We start from the raw sequence: 22,031 nt of genomic DNA, 5'->3' as shown, positions 1-22,031 counted from the left end.
GCAAGCAAATGCAAACAGATTAGAAATCACTCAAACAGTAAGCATTGGACTGACATAGGGGAGTAAAAAAAATACTGGGAACAGCACAGAACGAATTTGAACAAAATAAAAACTATACGTGAAAATAGACATCCATACGAAACTATGAAAAAAAATTGCACGGAAAACGGATAAGAATTGAACTCAAACGAGGACACACAAGTTGACACAACATTCACGCAGCACTGTGCGAAAATTGAAATGACTGAGATGCATTGGGCTCAATTGCCATTTCTCATTTAACCTTCGAATGTCCCAAATTGTATCTCCAAATTCTCCTTGTAAAATAATTAGCTCAGATAATTCAAATTAGTTAAAATAAGAATTTCCGATCAAATTTAGCACAATTAGAAAAAATAGGATAATACTGTACATTCAAGCACAATTCCTTGATTAAATTCGGTACAATAAACTAAGTGAAATCAATAAAATATTGATTCATCACGCGTACGGGGAAGTCTAGATCCGGGGAATTTCTCCCAATATTATATTGGTTTTCGTTAAGCTCCTGTACTTATGAACTGATCATTAGGAATGCTAGGAATTGTATGAACTCGTGATTAGGGAGAAGCCTTCTTGAAAGGTACTTTAGAGAGTGGCATTAACAATGATGATTTGAATGTTGAATTCCTAAAATATATGAGAGTGGATAAGATGAAATTGACCCCCAACAACATATTCATATATATATTTCATTGAAAGTGCTTGTCTTTTGCTTTTGCCATTGATCAAAACCTCATGCATACATGTTTATTTTCTGTTTTGCATATTAAACTTCAATTATTTCGTTCTTAAGTCTTAGCTAATCAACAAACCACATAACTAAACTAGGCCGTGAGTCCTTTGGGAGAACGATACTTGGTCTTACCAAGTTTATTACTTGAACGATTCGGTCATACTTGCCGATTGTAAAACAAGTTTGTGACATCATATTTTGGTGATCATAAATTTGTCCATCACCAGGTTCGATCCATACTATGTTCGTAAAATCATCAGTTCAAGTTTTTTAACTCTCACAAGGTTAGGCCCTACCCATTCAAAAAAATTAATTTTCATAATTTTCTCAGACACGTCCATTGAAGTCTACATCATAAAATTGATAAGATTTCGGCAGCATTTCGCATTGGTATCCGAAATACACGAAATGAGAGTAGTCAACGATGACCACAATCAAATATGCATCCGGAGAATAACAAAAGTACTTAACCGAAATTTTATCAATCTTATCCGTAAACTCCAATTGACATCTTATTGCAAATTATGAAAATTAATTTTCTCAAATTGTCCAATCGGACAATTCAAAATTTAACACAAACGATTAAAAGATTGATCATTTGTGTTAAATTTCAAACGGGAACTAAGTGTCACTCAATGATTTGATACTTATAATAACACAACTAATACATGCATATTCAAAATCCAATAACACATGCACACTTTAGAGTAAAAAACATGCATACACAAAACCCAATTACATGCATATAAAAATTTATCAATAACAACAAGCTAACCTGAAAAGTAGATTCGAAATGAAAGGGAGGGAAATCGAGGAGGGAACGGCCTAAAACCTTGCCTAAAAGCAGTCAAAGAAGCCGCCCAAGAACACGCAAGAGACTGCAAAAAAACGGACCGAAAACGATTTTTAATTGGTTCAAATTAAAGATATTTCATCATAGAGCAATGTAATCGGATTGAAAGTCAATTTAAACGGTCTAAAAGAGAGAAAACGCACCTGAAAAATCAATGGCAGACAGCGTTCGCGGGGGAAGACTATGAACAATGAGCGTACTGCTCGCGGGTTCGCGTTTTGCATATTAATACTGTGAGACGTCCGATACTCTGGGGCCGGACGTCTATAATAGTATAGACGTCCGGCCCGTCACTAATATGACGTCTTTGGGAATTTAAACTTGATATTCGCGGGGGGTTTTAGACGTTCGTGGTGGGGGGGACGGACGTCTATAATATTATAGACGTCCGTGGAAGGGGGACGGACGTCTACTAGACTGAATAACTGAACGTTTCAACTCCCCATGTCAGCCCCTTAAACGTCCGCCCTGGGAGCGCCCTGACGTCTATAATATTATAGACGTACGTGGGAGGGGGACGGACGTTGATGACAAATTTATGAACACCGAAAAACGGCGCCACAAACTTGTTGAACAATCGGCAAGTGTGACCGAATCGTTTCAAGTAATAAACTCGGTAAGACCAAGTATCGTTCTCCCAAAGGACTCACAGCCTAGTTTAGTTATGTGATTTGTTGATTATTTAAGACTTAAGAACGAAATAAGTGAAGTTTAATATGCAAAACAGAAAATAAACATGTATGCATGAATGTGATCAATGGCTAAAACAAAATACAAACACTTCAATGGAATATATGGATGAGTATGTTGTTGGGGTTATCAATTTCATCTTATCCACTCTCATATACTTTAGGAATTCAACATTCTTTTCATCATTGTTAATGCCACTCTCTAAATTACCTTGCAAGAAGGCCTATCCCCAATTACGAGTTCATACGATTCCTAGCATTCCTAATAATTAGTTCTTTTAGCGTAGTGATAACAGTTGAAAAACTGTTATTTTCATGCTTAAAGTTGATACTAAAAGCAACCTTTAGACTTAGAAACTAGCTTGAAATCATGCCTTTTGTTTATATTTTCAGAAATAAGAGAGCTGGACAGGTTTATGCTTGATTTAAGTGTTCTTGTGCAGGTTTTGAGGTGAATTTGGTGAAAGAAGTGAAGAATAAGAGAGAGGACATTAGAAAAGACAAGAAAGAGTGCAAAAAGGAGAAGTCGAAGGCACCGCTCAGCGGCAAACTACCGCTGAGCGGCACTCAAGAGGTGACGTTGGAACCGCTGAGGGGCAAAATGGCCGCTGAGGGGAAGAAAGAAGACGCGCAATCACCGCTGAGCGGTAAATACCGCTGAGCGGTAAATACCGCTGAGCGGCACTTTTTGGGCTTGGACTTTTGTAATCTTTTGTAACTCTAGATTAGTATATAAGGGCTTGCACGTCCTATAGTTAGGCATCTTTGGCAGAAACGAGGCAAACACTCTCTCTTTCACCCCTTTGAAGGAGGATCTTGGATGCTCAGGCTACCTCTTCACCTTTATTGGGTTTATTCTTTCATACTTTCATTGTAATTCATCTAGGTTCACCATGAATATGGTGAACTAAACCTTGTATGTTTGTTGGGGAATCAAAGTAATCTCTTGAAGCTCTCATATATGGATTTGTTGAGTACATCTTTGAATTAAGACATATGCTTTCTTTCATCATTAGTTAGGGTTTTTCCTCTTTGCTCAATGCTTGCATTGTTTAACTCATTCTAATGCATGATTATTGGTCTTGTTGATACGGACACGTACGGGGAAATCTAGATCCGGGGAATTTCTCCCAATATTATACTGACAATATTATATTGGTTGCCTTTAAGCTCCTGCACTCATGAACTAATCATTAGGAATGCTAAGAATTGTATGAACTATTTGATTAGGGAGAAGCCATCTAGAATGGTACATTAGAGAGTGGCATTAACAATGATGATTTGAATGTTGAATTCCTAAAATATATGAGAGTGGATGAGATGAAATTGACCCCCAACAACATATTCATTCATATATTTCCTTGAAAGTGTTTATCTTTTGTCTTTGTCATTGATCAATTCATGCATACATATTTAATTTTCGTCTTTGCATATTAAACTTCAATTATTGTGTTCTTAAGTTTTAGCTAATCAACAAATCACATAACTAAACTAGGCCGTGAGTCCTTTGGGAGAACGATACTTGGTCTTACCAAGTTTATTACTTGAAACGATTCGGTCATACTTGCCGATTGTGAAACAAGTTTGTGACATCATATTTTGGTGCTTACAAATTTGTCCATCAAGTTTTTGGCGCCGTTGCCGGGGACTCGTGGTTTAACTGGTTAATTTGTGTGATTATTGATTATCTTTGACTTATTTTTTTTATTTTTAATTTAAATTTCGAATTTTTATTTTATCTTATTTTATTTTTCTGTTTATATTTTTCAGTTTGTATTTTATTTGATTTTATTTTATTTTTTTTGTTTTCTGTTTTTCTGTTTTCTGTTTTTATTTTCTGTTTTTTATTTTTCGGTTTTTATTTGATTTTATTTTATCTTTTTAGATTAGATTTTATTTTATTTTATTAGATTTTATCGTTTTATCTTTTTAGGTTAGATTTTATTTTATTCTTATTCTATCTTTTAGGTTAGGTTAGATTTTATTTTATTTTATCTTTTAGATTAGATTTTATTTTTTAGATTAGGTTTTATTCTATTTTATTTGATTCTATCTTCTAAATCTTTTATCTTCTTATATTTTTTCAATCTTTATTTTCTTCTATATCTTTTTGTGCTAACAAATCTTTTCTAGGGTTTTGTTTTCTTGTGCATGCAGGAAGCAATTCGAACTAGAAGTAAGAAAACAACAGAACCACTACTTGAAGGGCTAGACGAGAGTAGAAGGAGGAGAAGAATCAGAACGTCCAGAGAACTTTTCCCTTCTCCTGAAACTCTCCTACAATCATCACCACAAGGTTCTGTTCATAGCACAGGGAGTATGGAGAACAATAATAATGCTAGAAGAACTCTTGCAGATTACACTAATCTTGCTGGACCTCAGCACTTCAATAGCATAGCTCGACCTAGAGTCAATGCAGCCAACATGGAGGTCAAACCAGCATTAATTCAACTGGTAAAGAGTAATCAATTTAATGGGTTATCACATGAAAGCCCATATGAGCACCTTACAACATTTAATGAGATCTGTAACACGGTCAAGATTAATGAGGTGCCAGACGAAGCTATCAAACTTAGCTTGTTTCCTTTCTCATTGGGAGGCAATGCTAAGCTTTGGTTGAACTCTTTTCCAGAAGAAAGTTTCACAGAGTGGGAAGCAGTGGTTGCAAAGTTTTTGAATAAATACTTCCCACAATCTAAAGTGACTAAGGGAAAGCAAGAGATATCTTCATTCAAGCAGGGCATGGAAGAATCACTTGGACATGCATGGGATAGGTATAAAAGCTTGTTACGTAAAACTCCCACGCATGGCTTTGAAGATCAAGAAGTAGTCCTAACTTTCCTTGGAGGGCTTGGTTCACAAACCAAGATGATGCTAGATGCCTCAGCTGGAGGCAATATCAAATGGAAGACTCTAGAGGAAGCAACTGAAATCATTGAAAATATGGCTACAAGTGATAATGAGCTGCACAATGAAAGAGGAGCTCCTATGCCACAGAAAGGGGTTCTACAATTACAAACGCATGATGCTCTGCTAGCACAAAATAAAATTCTAACTCAACAGCTAGAGACTCTGACAAAAACTTTGGCTCAATTACCTAAAGAGTTGAAGTCTGCTGCCCAGATACAAACCCAGTTGTGCGAACTATGTGGAGGTGATCACATAAATGGCCAGTGTGCTTTTCTAGTGGAGGCCATGGAGGATGTTAACTTCATGGCTAATCAGTTTCCATACCGTCAAGGGAATTATAATCAGGGTTGGAAACCACATCCAAGCATTGGCCAAGGACAAACTGGGCAGGCTAATCAGTATAATAAGCAGCAGCAGCAACCAACCTTGTGGCAACAATTATCTATGCTTAATGACAGATCAACAAGGTTGGAAGAAACTCTTCAGCAATTCATCCAGAAAACTGAATCTTCTCAAAAGAGCACTGAAGCTGCTATAAAGAATTTGGAGATTCAGATGGGTCAGATCACCAAGCAATTGGAAGAAAGACCCAACAGAAACTTTGGGGCTAATACTGAGGTTAACCCTAGAGAAGAGTGCAAAGTGGTCAAGAGTGTAAATGAAGAGATCATTGAGTTGGAAGAAGATGAAACAGAAGAGAGAAGAGAAGAAGAAAGAAAGGACACTTTTCCTTTTCTAACAAATCAGGAGAAACCAATGGATTTCACAGATTTATTCAAAATGGTTGATAATGAAGCTCCTTGGGAACAAATTCTACAGAAAATAGCAGTTTACACCAAATCAGATGAAGGAACCTCGACAAAAAGAAGACGTAGAGAGGATGAGGAAGAAAAGTGTATAACTGTTAAGAAAGAATCATTCCCACCAAAAGCAGCAGATCCAGGCAGTTTTTCTATCCCTTGCATTATAGGGAAGAAAAAGGTAAAGAAAGCTCTCTTTGATTTAGGCTCAAGTGTTAACTTGATGCCTTATTCTCTATTGGAGCAAATTGGCCATGTTGAAATAAAACCTGTAAAGGTTAATCTTGTAATGGCTGATGGATCTTCAAAGGAGCCATGTGGGATTGCAGAAGACATTGTAGTTTGCGTTGGCAAACTTCAGTTCTTGGCAGACTTTGTGGTGATGAAGATGGAAACCGAGAAGATACCTTTTATACTTGGAAGACCGTTTATGAAAACGGCCAGGGCTATCATAGATGTGAATGAAGGTATAGTGGTTCTCCAAGACAGAGAGGAGAGAGTGGTGGTGGATGTCTTCAAAGATGAAACACAAGCAAAGGAGGAAGAAGCCAGTTATAAAGCTGCATTTCGAGATGCACCTATAATTAGAGGTAAAAATAAAAATCTTAAGGTTTCTGATAACCATTGTTTGTATTTTCAGGCACCCAAGGTAGAAGAGATTGAAAAAGGAGAAGAAGTTCCTAGAGACTGGAAAAAATTAAAACTCCAACTTGGCATACCTGTAAGACTCAAGAACAAGTTGTGGGTTATAAAAGGCTTTAAAGAGAAGGAGATGATAGAGATAGAGTCTCCATATTCTAGAGAGTCCAAAACAGTCCAAAGGAAGCAGTTGAAAGGTTGGTGGAAGGACTACATCAATTATAAAGAAGATGGAACGTGAGCTTTAACAGGGTCAAGCTAGTGACGTTAAAGAAGCGCTTGTTGGGAGGCAACCCAGTAGATTTACAAACTTTTGATTTGGTTTTATAATTTGTAATTTGTGAACATTATTCTGGACATTATTTTGTTGGATTTAGCATCTACTGAAGGATGCTAGGTGGTTAAGTATCTACTGAAGGATACTAAATTTGAAACACCTACTGATGGGTGTTGGTGGATTTTGGGTCAGGCTCGTGACGTTAAACAAGCGCTACCTGGGAGGCAACCCAGTTGATTGATTGTTTTCTGTTTGTTTATTTTTAGGATTTGCATAAGCATTTTTAACATTGAATTGCAGGGAACCTATGAGGGGTATGCTAGGAAGGCACGTAGGTCAAGAAAAGAAGGAGAAGGGCACATCAAGAAAGTGCCGCTGAGCGGCAATTACCGCTGAGCGGTACTATCGTAGATGGGCTTAAGTTCCCCTTAGCGGAACCCGAGCCCATTGGGGTATTTTTAAACCCTAAGCTGCGCGTTTTTACATTCTTTCAAGCTCTTCTCTGCACTAAGACTCCCACATATCTCCTCTTAGGTTTCCCACATCTTTTTACTCTTCCCTCTTTAGAAAATTTCTCTTCCACTCACTTTTACACTAGTGTGCTATCAAAGTTTGGGGTTGGAAGAGAGCATTCTAGTTTGGAAGCATTCTCATATCATCTAGCATCTCCACCCAAGTAAGTAAAATGCATTTTGTTCATTCTAGGGTTCTTGAAATTGACTGTGATTGTCAAAGCATGAATATTTAGGGGTTTTGATTTCTATGCATGATTTGATGATATATTTGATGTTTGAACCGATTAAACTGCTTGATTATGAACTGGAAAACTGAAAATTGCATTTGGGTGGAGTTAGGACAGTTTAAAAACGAGATTTGCAAAAATCTGCAGATCACCGCTGAGCGGCATTTACCGCTGAGCGGCACTCTGCCAGATTTGCTTTTTCTGGTTTGTTGCGTGTTTGAATGTGGCACTGGTGGCGCTGAGGGGAAATTCTGGCCCTCAGCGGTGGTTTAGCTTCAAAAGGAGTTTTGTTTTGTGTTTACTAATGATTAACATCATGTTCTGTGGTTTTGGATTTATGTTTGAATGTAGGAATGGCATCCTCTTCAGGAAAGAGATTGAAAACCATGGCAACCAAGAGAAAGGAAAAGGAACCAGAGCAGCCCCATAATGGCAGGTTCCTCTCTAGGAAACATGAGAAGCACTTTAGGGTGGTTCAGGACAGGAGACTTCTAATGGAGAGAAAGGTTGGAATGATACCTAACTTTGCTCCTCAATTTGGAGAGCAAGTGTTAGGGAATGATTGGGGAAAGCTAGCCACTTATCCAGCACCTGCCAACATAGCTGTGGTGAAGGAATTCTACACCAATGCAAAGAAGATTGGTGATTATCCAGCTGAGAATTATTTGGGCTATGTTAGAGGCCATGCTATCAGGTATGATCCTGACTCCATCAATAACTTTCTGGATACTGTGTGGGCTGGTGAGCAATGCCAGTTTGCTCTTAGCATGGAGGAAGGTGCTGACTTTGAGGATGTTGAGAGAGTATTGTGCATACCTGGAGGACACTTCCAAAGGAATAGATCTGGCTCAGTGGTTAATATTAGGAGGACAGATTTGACTCCTCTTGCAAAGTATTGGATGGCATTTTCTCATGCCAACATTCAGCCATGTTCACATGTGTCAGATATTACTCTCAGCAGGGCACTCTTCATCTACTGTGCTATCAGAAACTTGAATGTTAATATTGGGCAGGTGATAGCTGAGGAGATTAGTGTGTGTGCTAACACTTCAAACAACAAAGCACCACTGGGACATCCTTCTTTGATCACTCACCTTTGCAAGCTAGCTGGGGTGGACACTTCTGTTCCACCATTTGAGAGGCCAAGAAAAGCTATAGATGAGGCCTATTACAGACAGTACTGTGGAGGTGAGGAGGCAGCCCAGCCAGTGCCACCACGCCGGGCTCGTAGAGAGAGAAGGCCAGCACAGAGCAGGACTTCTGCTGATACTCATGAGGCAGAACCATTCCAGATGAGGGACATGTATATGTCTCTTATAGGTGCTCAGTTGCAGTCCATCCACAGAGGGCAGGTGGCCACGGCTGAGATGATAGTGGGGATGTATGATACCCCTCCAGCACACATGTGGACTATGGATGAATTCCATAATGTGGTAGCTTGGCCAGAAGAACCATGGCATGGAGGAGGTGAAGCAGCTGAAGCTTCAGCCCGAGACATGGATGAAGATGAAGCTGAGGAGGAGGATGCGTTTGATGATGATGATGAGGAGGAAGAAGAGCAAGATACAGAGGACAGCTCAGACTGATGAGGAGTTGAGATAACATTTACTGATGAATGCTATCATATGATTATGCTTTTGTGGTTTAAGTTTTCTGAACTTATTTGTTTTTGTTTTTAGATTAGGGTTTGATGTACTCTATTTGAAACCTGGTTTCTTGTGATGGTTTGCTATTAACTGTGATTGTGTGATAAGTAATGCTGAATGATGCTTATGATTAATTGATGTTGAGATGATGTGCACATTAAAATGCTTATATAGGTGATTCACAAGCTTTGTGAACAAATGTGTAATATCATGATTGTGATTGTGAAATTAAGCAGGATGTGCATGGCATGTCAATTGTGAATGAGCTTATATGTGAGGTTTTGAGCTCCAGAGTTGTTATTGTTGAATGTTATTACTTTGAAAGCATGAATGACTTTGCCCAGGTTTTCTATGATTGAATCAATTGCTTGTTTTGCATCATATGATCAAAGGCCGTGTTTTTGAAACCCTTTTTATTGGCCAAATTCATAAAGTTAGCCTTCTAAAAGAGAACACGTTGTGTTCTATCCTTTGAACCCTTAGCCTTAAATATACACTGAACACCCTTGATTGAAAATCTTTACCTTGAGTTAAGTATAAGATCTTGTGTGGTATTGTTAAATGTTCAAGTTTGGGGTTATTGGGGAAACATGAAAAAGGAAAAAGCATTGAGCTAACAGCTAAAAAGTAAGAATATGCAAAGAAAAGAAAAGAAAAAGAAGCAAAGCTCAATGCAAATGCAAAAGCAAAGGCAAAAGAAAGTTGGGAATGAATAAGAAGATTGTGTTGTTATGATTCTCTTAACTCAAGGATTTTGTGATCCAGAAAAACCAATTTTCTTGTTAGCCCAGCCACATTATAAGCCATTGAAAAGTCCTTGTGATGATGCATGCTTGTGAATGTATTTGATTGTGGTTAAATGAAAGGCAAAGTTGATTCATGTGACATTGTGATAGTGGAGTGAATGAGTGAAACACTTTACCTCTTATACACTTGTGTGTTGAGTGAAACACTTTACCTAGTGAGGAAATATTCCATAAACACATGAACATCCATGCTTAATTGATTGATCATTCATGAAAAATAGCATTTGTTGGAATTTAAATGACTTTGTGAACACTAAAGCATGTGCACATCTTGATTGAACTCTTGGTCTTAAGTTTGAGTGAAGTTATTACTTATCTTGAAAAGAGGATTTTGAATGAGTGAACCATCATATGAATTGGTTGAAGATGGAGTTACATTTTATTTGCTTGAGGACAAGCAAAGTTCTAAGTTTGGGGTTGTGATAACAGTTGAAAAACTGTTATTTTCATGCTTAAAGTTGATACTAAAAGCAACCTTTAGACTTAGAAACTAGCTTGAAATCATGCCTTTTGTTTATATTTTCAGAAATAAGAGAGCTGGACAGGTTTATGCTTGATTTAAGTGTTCTTGTGCAGGTTGTGAGGTGAATTTGGTGAAAGAAGTGAAGAATAAGAGAGAGGACATTAGAAAAGACAAGAAAGAGTGCAAAAAGGAGAAGTCGAAGGCACCGCTCAGCGGCAAACTACCGCTGAGCGGCACTCAAGAGGTGACGTTGGAACCGCTGAGGGGCAAAATGGCCGCTGAGGGGAAGAAAGAAGACGCGCAATCACCGCTGAGCGGTAAATACCGCTGAGCGGCACTTTTTGGGCTTGGACTTTTGTAATCTTTTGTAACTCTAGATTAGTATATAAGGGCTTGCACGTCCTATAGTTAGGCATCTTTGGCAGAAACGAGGCAAACACTCTCTCTTTCACCCCTTTGAAGGAGGATCTTGGATGCTCAGGCTACCTCTTCACCTTTATTGGGTTTATTCTTTCATACTTTCATTGTAATTCATCTAGGTTCACCATGAATATGGTGAACTAAACCTTGTATGTTTGTTGGGGAATCAAAGTAATCTCTTGAAGCTCTCATATATGGATTTTTTGAGTACATCTTTGAATTAAGACATATGCTTTCTTTCATCATTAGTTAGGGTTTTTCCTCTTTGCTCAATGCTTGCATTGTTTAACTCATTCTAATGCATGATTATTGGTTTTGTTGATACGGACACGTACGGGGAAATCTAGATCCGGGGAATTTCTCCCAATATTATACTGACAATATTATATTGGTTGCCTTTAAGCTCCTGCACTCATGAACTAATCATTAGGAATGCTAGGAATTGTATGAACTCTTTGATTAGGGAGAAGCCATCTAGAATGGTACATTAGAGAGTGGCATTAACAATGATGATTTGAATGTTGAATTCCTAAAATATATGAGAGTGGATGAGATGAAATTGACCCCCAACAACATATTCATTCATATATTTCCTTGAAAGTGTTTATCTTTTGTCTTTGTCATTGATCAATTCATGCATACATATTTAATTTTCGTCTTTGCATATTAAACTTCAATTATTGTGTTCTTAAGTTTTAGCTAATCAACAAATCACATAACTAAACTAGGCCGTGAGTCCTTTGGGAGAACGATACTTGGTCTTACCAAGTTTATTACTTGAAACGATTTGGTCATACTTGCCGATTGTGAAACAAGTTTGTGACATCATATTTTGGTGCTTACAAATTTGTCCATCACGTAGGAGCTTAACGGCAACCAATATACTATTGGAAGAAATTCCCTGGATCTAGACTTCCCCGTACGTTCCCGTATCGACAAAATCAATAATCATGCATTGAATGAGTTAAACAAAGCAAGCATTGAGCAAAGAGGAAAAACCCTAACTAATGATCAAAGAAAGCATGTATCTCAAATAAGATGTTTAAACACAAATTCCATATATGAGAGTTTCACAAGACTACATTGATTCCCTATTAACAATACAAGGTTTAGTTCACCATATTCATGGTGAAACTAGATGAATAATAATGAAAGAATGAAAGATAAAACCCTAGAAAGGTGAAGAGGTAGCCTGAGCATCCCAGATCCTCCTTCAAAGGGGTGGAAGAGAGAGTGTTTGCTTCGTTTCTGCCAAAGATACAAACCCTAGGACGTCCTAAAGCTTATATACTATTCTAAAATTACAGAAAATTTAGGCCCAAGCCCATAAATGTGTCGCTCAGCGGTAAGTGCGTGAGTTGGTTTCTTCCCCTCAGCGGCCATTTTTCCGCTCAGCGGATCCCCCGTGAGCTTCTGAGTGCCGCTGAGCGGCAGTTGCGGCTTCTCCTTTTGCACTTTTTGATGTCTTTTCTGATTTCACCTCTCTCCTTCTTCACTTCTTTCACCAAATTCAACTTAAAACCTGCACAAAAACACTGAAATCAAGCATAAACCTGTCCAGCTGTCTTATTTCTGAAAATATGAATAAAAGTATGATTTCAAGCTAGTTTCTAAGTGTTAAAGGTTGCTTTTAGTATCAATTTCAAGCATGAAAATAACAGTTTTTCAACTGTTATCAGACGTCTACTAGGCTGAACAACTGAGCGTTTCAACTCCCCATATCAGCCCCTTAAACGTCCGTCCTGGGAGGAGGCGGACGTCTATAATATTATAGACGTCCACCCCCTCCTAGGACAGACGTTTACGGTGCTGATTAGGTGGTTGGAGCATTAACTCTCCAACCACCCTGTCAGCACCGTAAACGTCCGTCCTGGGAGGGGGCGGACGTCTATAATATAGACGTCCGCCCCCTCCCAAGACGGACGTTTAAGGGGCTGAAGACAATTAATTCTCCAACCACACTGTCAGCACCCTAAACATGCATCCTGGGAGGGCGCGGACGTCTATAATATATAGACGTCCGCCCTCTCCGAGGATGAACGTCTAGAGTTTCACTTATTTACGAATATGCCACCAGTCAATTATTTACATTGGGCCTTTTGTGAACGGACGTCTATGGGGGGACGTTAAAAGCCAATTCTGCACTAGTGTCCTCCTTCTACCTTCATCTAAGCCTTCAAGAAGATGTTCTGAGGTTTTCTTGCTTCAAGTCCGAATATTACCCTGCATACACAAGGAAACAAAACCCTAGAAAAATTTTGTTAGCACAAAAAGATAGAGAAGATAGAATAAAAAAAATTAAAAGATATAATTGAAAAGATAGGACGATAGGAAATAAAAACAGAAAAATAAAAAAAATAAAAACAGAAAGACAAAATTCAAAACAAGTCAAAAGTAATCAAAAACTTGATGAACAAATTTTCAATCCCCGAAAACGGAGTCAAAAACTTGTTAAGTAAATATTCGGACTCACGACCTGGTTAAACCTGGTTAAACCAAGTATCGTTCTCCCAAAGGACTCACGACCTAGACAGTTATGCGATTTATTGATTAATTAAGACTTGTGAACAAATTGTTATAAGTTTCAAATGCAAAAGACTGAAAAGTAAATATGTATGCATGTGATGATCAATGGGCAAGAAGAAACAAAACACGTGAATTGAAATATATGGATGAATATGTTGTTGGGGTTTATCAATTTCATCTTATCCACTCTCATATGTTTAGGAATTCATCATTCTTTTCATCAATGTTAATGCCACTCTCTAAATTACCTTAAACCCGACGTCTCGGCAAAGAAAGCCTAATCATAATCACTAGTTTACAATGTCTTGTCTCCCTAGCAATTAATCATGCATTATAATGAATAGAAGCTTAAAGGCAACCAACCATCATACTCCTATGTCTAGGTTTATACTACTGTTGGGAGAGTTTCCCCGGATCTAGATTTCCCCGTATGTGTCCATATTGACAAAACCAATAATCATGACATCGAATGAGTTAAACAATGCATGCTTTGAGCAAAGAGGAAAAACCTTAACTATTAATGAAAGAAAGCATGTATCTCAAATAAGATGTTTAAACACAAATTCCATATATCAGAGCTTCAAAAGATTACATTGGTTCCCCAACAACAATGCAAGTTTAGTTCTCTATCATCATGGAAGAACTAGATGAAAAATGGAATGAAAGAATGGAAGAGATAGAAAAACCCGAGAAAGAGAAGAGGAAATTCGTCACCATCTCCCATTCTACCCCGAAGGGGTGAAAATGTGTTTATGCTTCGTCCCCAGCGAAAGACACCATCCCTAGGACGTGCAAGTCCTTAAATAAAACATAAAAATAACAAGAACCAAGTCCAATCCCATAAAAATTACAGAAAAGTGGTCGAAGGCCCATAAAAACGCCGCTCAGCGGTAAGTGCGGGTCTTCAATTTTGCCCCTCAGCTGCTGTTTTTGCCCCTCAGCGGTGATTTCGGCACTTGAAAACTGGCGCTCAGCGGAAATTACCGCTCAGCGCTACTCGGTGGCAAGTTTTTCTGCACTTTGGATGACTCTTATGCATTCTGGTTGACTGGTTGACTGATTGACTTTTCTGGTTGACTGGTTGACTGATTGACTTTTCTGGTTGACTGGTTGACTTTTCTGGTTTCGGGTTAACTTTTCTGCATTCCAATCATTTGGTACTTCAACTGTTCTTTCATAACATTCAATTAGTCTATAAAATCAAGGGAATCTAGCACAAAACCATTAAATTCACCTTCAACTCTCTTATTCACAAAACTAAAACAAAATCATGAGTTCAAGCTAATTTCCAAGTCATAAAGGTTGTAATTGAAGTCAATTTAAAGTATAAAAATAACAGTTTTTCAACTGTTATCACCTGACTGTTCGGGTTGGTGTTCCAATTACGGTTTCCATCTTTATCATTCTGATGGTTGTTACCCCGTTTGATTGTGGACTCCGAGTGTTGGGCTGACCGTTCGGTGCGGTGATAACAGTTGAAAAATTGTTATTTTTACACTTAAAATTAATATCAAAAGCAACCTTTAAGACTTAGAAACTAGCTTGAAATCATGATTTTGATTATGTTTTCGGAAATAAGAGTGTTGGATAGGTTTTATGCTTGATTTCCTTGTTTTTGTAGATTTTGAGATGAATTTGATGAAATAAGTAAAGTGGGACAAAGATGGAATCAGAAAAGGACACAAAAAGTGCAAAAGAAGAGAAGCCGCAAGTACCGCTCAACGCCAATTACTGCTGAGCGGCACTTTCAAGGACCCGTTGGCACCGTTGAGGGGTAAAAATGCAGCTGAGGGGCAGAATAAAAGACACGCTATTGCCGGTGAGCGGTATTTACTGCTGGCCACTATTTTTGGCTTGGGCCTACTTTTCTGTAATTTTTAGAATACTATATAAGGTTTTAGTTAACCTAGGTCAGTCATCTTTGGCTGGGACGAAGCAGAAACACACTCTTTCACCCCTCAATGTTGAGAGGGTCGCACCTCACACAAAAGTTGATTGCAAAATTAATGCAGTATAAACTAGGAAGTGACTCCTAGGTCGTCTCTCAAGGACCAAATGTGGTTCAGTCAATAGGTCAAACACGTAGTGGGGGGGTTTGAAAATGTTTTTTGTGATTTTAAATGAACTAAATTAAAACTTGAAATTAAACACAACTGAATACAATTAAAGGCATTCAAATGCAACACTTAAACTAGAACATTAAATGCACAATGTTGTAAGCTATCCTACACATAACAGTTGAAAAACTATTATTTTTATGATAAATATTGACACTAAAAGCAACCTTTATACTTAGAAACTAGCTTGAAATCATGCTTTTCTTCATATTTTTAGAAATAAGAGAGCTGGACAGGTTTATGCTTGATTTCAGTGTTTTTGTGCAGGTTTTAAGGTGAATTTGGTGAAAGAAGTGAAGAAGGAGAGAGATGAAATCAGAAAAGACATCAAAAAGTGCAAAAGGAGAAGTCGAAGTCACCGCTCAGCGGCAGTTTACCGCTGAGCGGGACTCAGGCACTCACGGGAGATCCGTTGAGGGGCAAAATGGCCGCTGAGGGGAGAAAGCAAGACACGCACTTACCGCTGAGCAGTATTTTACCGCTGAGCGGCACTTTAATGGGCTTGGACCTAAGTTTTTGTAATTTACGAATGGTATTTAAGCTTTAGGGTTTCCTAGGGTTAGGTATCTTTGGCAGAGACGAAGCAAACACTCTCTTTTTCACCCCTTGGGGGTAGATTGGGAGATGGTGACAACTCTCCTCTTCTCTTTCTCGGGTTTTTCTATCTCTTTCATTCTTTCATTGTAATTCATCTAGGTTCACCATGAATATGGTGAACTAAACTCTGTATGTTTGTTGGGGAATCAATGTAATCTTGTGAAACTCTCATATATGGAATCTGTTTTTACATCTTTTAATTAAGACTTATGCTTTCTTTCATCATTAGTTAGGGTTTTTCCTCTTTGGTTAATGCTTGCATTGTTTAACTCATTCGATGCATGATTATTGGTTTTGTCGATACGGGCACGTACGGGGAAGTCTAGATCCGGGGAATTTCTCCCAATATGATATTGGTTGTCGTTAAGCTCCTGCACTTATGAACTGATCATTAGGAATGCTAGGAATTGTATGAACTCGTGATTAGGGAGAAGCCTTCTAGAAAGGTACTTTAGAGAGTGGCATTAACAATGATGATTTGAATGTTGAATTCCTAAAATATATGAGAGTGGATAAGATGAAATTGACCCCCAACAACATATTCATACATATATTTCATTGAAAGTGTTTATCTTTTCCTTTTTGCCATTGATCAAAAACTTCATGCATACATATTTAATTTTCGTCTTTTGCATATAAAAAAATCCAAATATTTTGTCTTTAAGTCTTAACTAATCAGTAACCCACACAACTAAACTAGGCCGTGAGTCCTTTGGGAAGAACGATACTTGGTCTTACCAAGTTTATTACTTGAACGATTCGGTCAGACTTGCCGATTGAAAAACAAGTTTGTGACATCATAATTTGGTGTTCATAAATTTGTCCATCAAGATTTTGGCGCCGTTGCTGGGGACTCGTGGTTTAACTGGTTAATTTGTGTGATTATTGATTATCTTTGACTTATTTTTTTTTTAATTTAACTTTCGAATTTTTTTTTTTATTTTATTTTTCTGTTTATATTTTTCAGTTTGTATTTTATTTGATTTGATTTTATTTTATTTTTCTGTTTTCTGTTTTTATTTTCTGAATCTTATATCTTCTCTTATATCTTTTTGTGCTAACCAAATCTTTTCTAGGGTTTTGTGTTCTTGTGTATGCAGGAGGCAATTCGAAGTAGGAGCAAGAAAACAACAGAACCTCTACTTGAAGGATTAGAAGACAGTAGACGGAGGAGAAGAATCAGAACATCTAGAGAACTTTTCCCTCCTCCGGAAAATCTGTTGCAACCATCACCACAAGGTTCTGACAATAGCACAGAAAATATGGAGAACAATAATATTAGAAGAACTCTTGCTGATTACACCAAAATAGCTGGACCTCAGCACTTTAATAGCATAACTAGACCTAGAGTCAATGCAACTAACATGGAGGTCAAACCAGCACTGATCCAACTGGTAAAGAGCAATCAATTTAATGGGTTATCTCATGAAAGCCCATATGAGCACCTTACTACATTTAATGAAATTTGCAACACAGTCAAAATCAATGGGGTGCCAGACGAAGCGATCAAACTTAGTTTGTTTCCTTTTTCATTGGGAGGCAATGCTAAGCTTTGGTTGAATTCTTTTCCAGAAGGAACTTTCACAGAGTGGGAAGCAGTGGTAACAAAGTTTTTGAACAAGTACTTTCCACAATCAAAGGTGACAAAAGGCAAGCAAGAGATATCTTCATTTAAGCAGGGCATGGAAGAATCATTGGGGCATGCATGGGATAGATACAAAAGTCTGCTAAGAAAAACACCCACGCATGGTTTTGAAGAACAGGAAGTAGTCTTAACTTTCCTTGGAGGGCTTGGTTCACAAACCAAGATGATGCTTGATGCCTCAGCAGGAGGCAATATTAAATGGAAAACTCCAGAGGAAGCCACAGAAATTATAGAAAACATGGCTACTAGTGATAATGAACTGCACAGTGAGAGAGGAGCTCCTATGCAACAAAAAGGGGTTTTCCAATTACAGACACATGACGCCTTGCTAGCTCAAAATAAAATTCTAACTCAATAGCTGGAGACTCTGACTAAAACTCTTGCACAATTACCTAAAGAGTTGAAAACTGCTGCACAGGTACAAACCCAGTTGTGCGAATTATGTGGAGGTGATCATATCAATGGTCAATGTGCTTTTCCAGTGGAAGCCGTGGAGGATGTTAATTTCATGGCTAATCAATTTCCATACCGTCAAGGGAATTACAATCAAGGGTGGAAACCACATCCAAGCATTGGTCAAGGAAAAACTGGGCAAGCAAATCAATATAATAAGCAGCAGCAGCAACCAACCTTTTGGCAACAGTTATCTATGCTTAATGAAAGATCAACAAGGTTGGAAGAAACTCTTCAGCAATTCATACAGAAAACTGAATCTTCTCAAAAGAGCACTGAAGTTGCTATAAAGAATTTGGAGATTCAAATGGGTCAGATTACCAAGCAATTGGAAGAAAGGCCAAATAGAAATTTTGGGGCTAATATTGAGGTTAACCCCAGAGAAGAATGCAAAGTGGTAAAGAGTGTGAATGAAGAGATAATTGAGTTAGAAGAAGGAGAAACAGAAGAAAGAAGAGAAATAGAGAGCAAAAACATTTTTCCTTTTCCAATAAATCAAGAGAAACAAATGGACTTCACAGAATTATTCAGAATGGTGGATAATGAAGCCCCTTGGGAACAGATTCTACAGAAAATTGTAGTTTACACAAAATCTGATGAAGAAATCTCTACAAAGAAGAGACGTAGAGATGATGAGGCAAAAGAGTGTATAACTGTTAAAAAAGAGTCATTCCCTCCTAAAGCATCAGATCCAGGCAGTTTTTCTATCCCTTGTACTATAGGGAAGAAAAAGGTAAAGAAAGCTCTTCTTGATTTAGGTTCAAGTGTTAACTTGATACCTTATTCTTTACTGGAGCAAATCGGCAATGTTAAAGTGAAACCTGCAAAGGTTAAAATAGTAATGGCCGATGGATCTTCAAAGGAGCCATGTGGGATTGTAGAGGACATTATAGTTTGTGTTGGCAAACTTCAGTTCTTGGCAGACTTTGTGGTGACGTTGGATCACCATCCAAATTAAATCACGTGACAGCAGCAACACCATTTCTCCATGCCAAACCATGACAGCTAGTCTATCTAATCACTCTACTACTATTCTCTAAAGAAAGAAAGGGAGAATCAAATAAAAGCAAGGCTACTTAGTCGTAACAGTGTGCACGGCTTCCAACTAAATTAAAATGTACTTTTCATTCAATGAAAAATTAAACCAACATTCCTCATGAATCATCACCGAACAACACTTAGAAAGAAAACAATAAATGCTTGGATAGTAGAATAAGAAATGAAATGAGTTATTTTGCTTCAACCTCTAACAGCGTTCACATTTTCTTTTGCTCAAAATCCCAACGTTCCCAGCCAAAGAAAAACTGAGTAAATGTGCACACCAGTGATAACAGTTGAAAAACTGTTATTTTCATGCTTAAAGTTGATACTAAAAGCAACCTTTAGACTTAGAAACTAGCTTGAAATCATGCCTTTTGTTTATATTTTCAGAAATAAGAGAGCTGGACAGGTTTATGCTTGATTTAAGTGTTTTTGTGCAGGTTTTGAGGTGAATTTGGTGAAAGAAGTGAAGAATAAGAGAGAGGACATTAGAAAAGACAAGAAAGAGTGCAAAAAGGAGAAGTCGAAGGCACCGCTCAGCGGCAAACTACCGCTGAGCGGCACTCAAGAGGTGACGTTGGAACCGCTGAGGGGCAAAATGGCCGCTGAGGGGAAGAAAGAAGACGCGCAATCACCACTGAGCGGTAAATACCGCTGAGCGGCACTTTTTGGGCTTGGACTTTTGTAATCTTTTGTAACTCTAGATTAGTATATAAGGGCTTGCACGTCCTATAGTTAGGCATCTTTGGCAGAAACGAGGCAAACACTCTCTCTTTCACCCCTTTGAAGGAGGATCTTGGATGCTCAGGCTACCTCTTCACCTTTATTGGGTTTATTCTTTCATACTTTCATTGTAATTCATCTAGGTTCACCATGAATATGGTAAACTAAACCTTGTATGTTTGTTGGGGAATCAAAGTAATCTCTTGAAGCTCTCATATATGGATTTGTTGAGTACATCTTTGAATTAAGACATATGCTTTCTTTCATCATTAGTTAGGGTTTTTCCTCTTTGCTCAATGCTTGCATTGTTTAACTCATTCTAATGCATGATTATTGGTTTTGTTGATACGGACACGTACGGGGAAATCTAGATCCGGGGAATTTCTCCCAATATTATACTGACAATATTATATTGGTTGCCTTTAAGCTCCTGCACTCATGAACTAATCATTAGGAATGCTAGGAATTGTATGAACTATTTGATTAGGGAGAAGCCATCTAGAATGGTACATTAGAGAGTGGCATTAACAATGATGATTTGAATGTTGAATTCCTAAAATATATGAGAGTGGATGAGATGAAATTGACCCCCCAACAACATATTCATTCATATATTTCCTTGAAAGTGTTTATCTTTTGTCTTTGTCATTGATCAATTCATGCATACATATTTAATTTTCGTCTTTGCATATTAAACTTCAATTATTGTGTTCTTAAGTTTTAGCTAATCAACAAATCACATAACTAAACTAGGCCGTGAGTCCTTTGGGAGAACGATACTTGGTCTTACCAAGTTTATTACTTGAAACGATTCGGTCATACTTGCCGATTGTGAAACAAGTTTGTGACATCATATTTTGGTGCTTACAAATTTGTCCATCAAGTTTTTGGCGCCGTTGCCGGGGATTCATGGTTTAACTGGTTAATTTGTGTGATTATTGATTATCTTTGACTTTAATTTGAATTTCTGTTTTTATTTTTTCTGTTTTTATTATTTTATCTTTTTAGATTTTATTTTTATCCTTTAGGTTAGATTTTATTTTTATCTTTTTAGATTAGATTTTATTTTAATTTCGAATTTTTATTTTATTTTATTTTTCTGTTTATATTTTTCAGTTTGTATTTTATTTGATTTTATTTTATTTTTTCTGTTTTCTGTTTTTCTGTTTTCTGTTTTCATTTTCTGTTTTTTATTTTTCGGTTTTTATTTGATTTTATTTTATTTGATTAGATTTTATTTTATTTTATTTTATTTTATTTTCTGTTTGTATTTTATTTTATTTTATGTTTTTATTTTTCTGTTTTTATTTCCTATCTTCTTATCTTTTCAACTATATCCTTTGATTTTTTTTCTTTTCTCTATCTTTTTGTGCTAACAATTGTTTTTAGGGTTTTGTGCCTAATGTCTGCAGAATGCAATTTGGTCAAGAGTTTAACTATAGGGGCACTCAATTCTACCAAAGTAATCTCAACCAATGGTGGGAACCTCACTCAAGCATGGATCAAAGCCAATTTTGGCAAGCTGCTGGACAATTTGAGAACCAACCACAACAACAATGGCAGCAACAACCCTTTCTATCAGGAAGTTTGGATAGGTTGGAGGACACCCTTCAACGATTTTTGAAAAATTCCGACTCTACTCAGAAAAGCATTGAAGAATCATGTAAAAGAATGGAGATGCAACTTCGTCACATTAGTCAGATATTAAATGATGATGTTAATACTGATGTTAACCTTAAGGAGGAAGGGCAAGTCATTATCACTGAAAGTGACAAGATTCTTGATGAGGAAAAATTAGAGGGAGATGAGGAAAGGGTAGAGAGAAAAGAGAAAGAAGAGTTGAGTGAGAAAGATAAAGATGAAGAAAAAGAAAAAGAATTGGTTGAGAGAGAAGAGAGAAAGAAAATTT

The sequence above is a fragment of the Vigna umbellata genome, chromosome 6, assembly GCF_029865625.1.
Source record: "Vigna umbellata cultivar VRB3 chromosome 6, Vumbellata_1.0, whole genome shotgun sequence".
Classification (NCBI taxonomy): Eukaryota; Viridiplantae; Streptophyta; class Magnoliopsida; order Fabales; family Fabaceae; genus Vigna; species Vigna umbellata.
Note: the sequence above shows the minus strand (reverse complement) of the source record.